A 5,616-nucleotide genomic window follows, 5' to 3' on the forward strand; every position below is an offset into this window, starting at 1 on the left:
TCAAGATGCCTTCTTGTATGACAGTGCATTATTAGGGAAGCTATGGATCTTTCCTTGGTGACTCAGTGCACCTGGCAATAAATTGGGAACACTTGGAGTCCATAAGGAGGCGCTGGAGCATAGCAATCACTCATTTCATGCAGTGCATCTTCTGCTCTGTGGGAAATAGCAAATAAGGACTCGGTGAGAGAGGGAATTAGGTTGACTGGTGCATATGAACATGATATTGAAGAACACAGAAAACTGATCAAAGCCAAAATGAGGTTTATTAAGAGAGAACAATGGGCTACTGCTCCATTAGCACTCTTGCAGTTGTATAGTTAGCTCAGTTTTATTGAAACAAACCATCCCAATTTCTGACTTTGGAGCTTACAAACAATTCTAGCAAATGAGAAAAACAAGTGAAAATGGAATGAAGTGTAAAGTAATAGAATAAGATGGATATGGCAGAATCAGTAAGATAATATAAAAAATCTAATATATTTTCATTCTGGTCAGATAGATTTGCATAATTCATGGAAGTTCAGGGAGCAAAAGGAAGAACTGCTTCATAGGGGATACTAAGTTATGTAGGGTGAAGAGCTCTGGGACTTGCATATGCTGTGGAAAGTCAACAGAAGATAGTTCAAAGACAAAACAACCCTTGAAGTGACTGCCTATGTAGTTTGCTATGTGAGCTGAGGCACCTAGAGGTAAGTGAATAAATAAGACACTTTTAAGTGCTCCTGACAGTTCTAAATTTTTTTTCAAAATGTCTCACATGACTAAGGATGGTCAGAACTGCAATCTGAGGAGAAAAGCTGGTAATCTTGAGACTGCTAGAGCTCTATATAAGAGAGAGTTAGGCAGTGGTGATAACTATTGCAGTGCCAAACCATCTTTTTTTTGCTTTCCCAGGTGTTTCAAATCTAGGGGCACATAACCTTCTAACCTCACCTGTGGTTTGGGCAGCCATCATTAAAAGCTCTTACCACGATGTGGTAGATGTAGTAAGTACATTTTACTTTGGGAATTTCCTGGTACCAAAAGCACTGAATTATTACACTTTTAAGAGAGCTTTTAGAATGATTCTGTAGAAATAACACCCTTGCCTTCTCCTGTATCCTCAGAACAAGTCTAATTACAATTTGACAGCTGTTTGCTGACTGCTTTACAAAGGTAAGTAAAGCCTGGTGCTTCTAACTTCTGTTGGCCATAATGCAGATTTACTCTGTTGAATATAGTAAGTGGGTTTGATAATTAAACTTCTAGTGCTTATCTAATAACTGGCAGGCTGTTCTTTTTACTAGAAGATGCATGATACAACATCAAGTTATTTACATATTCTCTGCCTTAGCCTAGAAAACACATGCTCCATAGTCCAGCTTCACCAGGAGCTGCAAAGATCTCCCAATACCATACAGTGCACTCTTCTGTGGTAAGACATAATGACAGTGCATTAAAGGAGCTGGCTAGATCAGAGGTGTTGCCAGCATCATACAGCCCTGCACCAACCTGGGCTTTGTTAAACTTCCTAATGATCCAAGAAAGCTACAGAGGAGAGAAATGCAGAAATACTCCCTAATCTGAGCCAAATGACCAGGGAGGGAGGAGAAATTCCTTTTCTCAGGTAAGAATATCCAGTGAGACAGTTTAACTGTGAATAGGATGCAGAAAGCAAGCAGCTGAAACTGTAATGCCACAAGGAACACTAGGGTTAATAATGCTTGAGGATCTGGGAACATAAACCAGTAATTACAGTGCACACATTAAATTGTTCTCTGCCAGTGCAACCTCCTTTCAAACCACTTTGAAGACACCTACAAGTTCCAGTGACAAAGTTCAATCTTTTTTATCACCAGAACTGTCTGGATTAGTTTTGCCATCCTTTCACCTGCTTATCTGTCACAGTTTGATAACTACACATGCTCTTGGCCTGCGTCAGTCCTTTACAAAGCCTAATCTGAACTTCACTCCTGAGCTAATCAGAAAATTGTTTCTAATGTCCTGGTTACTATCTGGGAAGAATGTGTAGTTCTTGCTCATTGGTTTGCTATTTTTCTTCCGTTTGACTAGTCCATGTGCTCCTTAGTCACCGTGACAGTCCATCTCTGTACACTTGCCAGTTCCACCACTTATGATCAGAGCAGGTCTCAGTTTTCTCTTCCAAATTCTGTATGTGTAGCACACATGTTTTGGTGTCTGTATTAAAGAAACCTGAAATAACTTACTACCACATTAGTATTTCTCACAACTGCATTTTCCCTCCCAGCCCCACGCCAGTCATCCTAATCATCCTGTTACACCTGTTGCTTTTTTTTAAAATCTCTCTTTTTTTATCCCTATAGTTTAAGGGCAACAAAATTATCATTGGTGAAAGAACAGTAAGCAATAACCTCAAGAATTAATTCTGCCTCTATCACTAAAATGAATCCTATTGATACCTCCAATGCTTAGCCAGATGGCAGCTAGGTGACCTGAGACTGTCTATGGCAGGCAGTCAACCAATAGGTTCATTTCAGAGTCTTTTGTTTTACTCAAAACTCTCGTAGTTTAAGTTACGTTCCCCCCCAGAGATATTTATACCAAAAGACATCTCTGTTTGTTCTCTTTGAATGCAGATGCCTGTTAAAAGTGCTATTATTTAGGGGTGTCTAGGGTTAGCAGCTAGATGGAAAAAAATGCAGTAGCAGTCTTTGTTGAGGAGAAAAGGCATCTTTGGGGAGCTGTAAGCAAAAGTAGTAACCTCACCTGTTCTCTCTTTCATGGTGCTGAATGACATATTGTTCTCTTTCTTGTCTACATGAGCTATTACTTCTCAAGTAACTTTATTTAACTCTTAAGTTCCCCACTTTCCTTGTGGAAAAAAGTAATCAGATGATTTGTATCTAGCCAAAATGGTTGCACACTTTGACTAAGCCATCAATGTCTTCGTAATCTTATGATGCTTCTGGGGCTGCCTCCTACATACTGACGTTCTCTGGTTTGGCATTGCTCAGGGTGACTGATTACATTGTCTCACTGGTTCTTAACAAAAGCTTTCAACTCTTGTTTAAAAACAAGTATGTAATATAAGTGCACCTTTGTATTCAAATGAAAGGCTCTAAGTTCTTCCGTGTTTTATGTCTGTCTTGTACTCTTGCAAGCATGAGAAAACACTGCCTTAAAGTGCAGAAGTACCTGTTGATCCCTTTGTGGCACATCTCTTAAGTCAGGAGCCAATATGAAGCATGTTGCCTGCAGCTGTCTGTACAAAGCTTTCCTGTGTCATGTGCTGCATGGGAATGACCTCACCAGTTGAATAGAGCTACTGAACCAGTTACAGATGTATTCTGACAGTCACAGAACAAACGTGACTCATTTAAGAACATTCTCTACCTTCCTTGTTAATAACTGGTTTCTCCAAAGTCAGTAAACTAGAACTAAAGGGAGAACAAACAGTTCTTCAGTCAGCTCTGCAGAGTGTTCTCACACACCCCTTACTCACACTCCCTTAGGCTAGAGCACATTTAAAACATCTGTCCTGCCACATTTACATCTCTGATGGTGTCTGAGCTCTCACAATGTCATCACCTCCAGCAGCAGATATTGACATGCCAATATTAACAATAGTAATACCATTATAATGAATGAACAGTTCAATGTACTGGATTTAAAATGAAAAAAAGCTTAAAAAGTACTAAATGTTGGTGTGCTGCAGAGACCATCATTCATGATTATGATAATAATACTGTTGAGATCAGGTTTCTGCAAATAAGGAGACTTGCAATTTGTTTGACAATCAAGGCCTGGTCTTACAACTTCACACACAAGAGTGCTCAACTTTCACACTCAAGTTTTCTTAACAAGGAGCCTGCTCTGCCTTTTCTTCTCCACATTGTGGTATATCAATAATTACTTTGCTAAATCTCTTCTTAACAAACTAGGTAATAGAAATTATAACATATCAGGGTAAAGTTTGAAAATTAGAACTTCATTTGTAAAATTTTTTGTGTTATAAAATCTGAGCTCCACTGATGCCATTAACAACAACAAAAAAGTCTTGATTATCTGAATGGAACCAAGGCTTCATCAGCATGCAAATAGCAGCATCATTTTCTGCATGTGCAATACACTAGTCCTCATTTGAGGTCTTCTATCATTTCAGTTTTATTGTAGTGGACTGATACTACAGAATTAACTTTCCAGCATCTTAAGTTGGAAACAATTGAGTGCATTCACTTCACTAGCAGTGGCTGTGTCTGGATATGCACAGGGAAATTTTCAAGTATATTTTATTAGTGGTCTCCTTGTACAATTCATTGTATTGTAATCCAACATGTGACTGGGGAAAAAGTTTGTTCAAATAGATTTGACTTCTGTAACTGACATTTGCATTAACTCGGTGTGAATTGCAATATTCTCCCTCTCAAGAATTGTGTAATGGCCTCATGATGTGTGAAGTGCTGTGTCTCTGGTCTTGACCACTGATTTGTGTTTCTGAGGTACCTGAGTCCAAGCTCTAATGATCATGTTTGCAGTGAGGTAATAGCTTATAGATAGTAGCACAATGTGCTTTAATTGCATTTTAGAACTTGAGGAGATGCTGTCTCAGTAGTAAGTCAGTGTATGACAAGAGAAGCAGATTCATTGGTTATTAGGTTCCAGTGAAGTATAAAACCTGTCATTTTAAAAACATTCCCTTTCTGGTTTGTTTTCTGAAGTACCTTGAAAAGTAGCACATGTATCCTCTCTGACTAGACCAAAACACCTCAAATTCTACTGGTGTTCAGACCCATCTTGTTCTTTCTAGAGGTAAAGACAAGGAAAGGATTAAGCTTAGCCTAATCGTAAATTCTTTGATTTGCCGGTAAGGACAAGCCAAGAGCTTAGTTTTAAAGCTATTCAGATTTTATTCTTGGTAAAATTGCTTAAATGCCACGGTACTTAATATACAACATACCATACAGTGGGTGGTGGGGGTGCAATTCTGCTGAAACTCAAATTTGCCTCCCATGCTGCAAGAGAGAAGAGATGTACACATGCCTTGGACTAATCCAGGTCAGAAGAGCAGAGATGATCAAACCTAGCAGCTAGTTTTGGTTAGCAGCTTAGCCCAGTCTTTAAATAGGAGCTGCTAAGTTTAGTCAAAACACGTTGCTTTTTATTGCTCTTAACATGAGACAGATAACTCTTGATAGAGGATCCCAGATAAGACCATATGCAAACTAACATAGTAAAGGTATAAAGGTTTTCTGCAGAGGGAAATTATCCTCTCTCTAGTAGTCACATGAGTGAGGGAACACATCAGTAAATACTTCAAGAAGTTAGGATGATACCCAGTTATCCTCCCACCAGTTAGGAGGATACCAACTGCAAGGTTTGCTGTTGAGATCACCCTGCCCAAACCTACTGTGTGCTCAGCAGCTGGAGGAATGCTCTAGCAGAAGCGACTCATCACTGCTGACTTGGCTCCTTGGGTGGGCTTTGCATCCACACTGAGCTCTGTAACTGTCCAGGGTGTTTCCACTACTTTAAAGCTAGCTTGAATATGCCTTTATAGGCTGTCACTAATGTACTCTAAGTCCACCCCAAGTCACTGTGTTCCCCACACTGTAATCATTTAGAAGGGAACAAGAATGCTAATGGTGCCTGAGA

Source organism: Acanthisitta chloris, unplaced genomic scaffold (genome assembly GCF_000695815.1).
Source record: "Acanthisitta chloris isolate BGI_N310 unplaced genomic scaffold, ASM69581v1 scaffold20756, whole genome shotgun sequence".
Lineage (NCBI taxonomy): Eukaryota > Metazoa > Chordata > Aves > Passeriformes > Acanthisittidae > Acanthisitta > Acanthisitta chloris.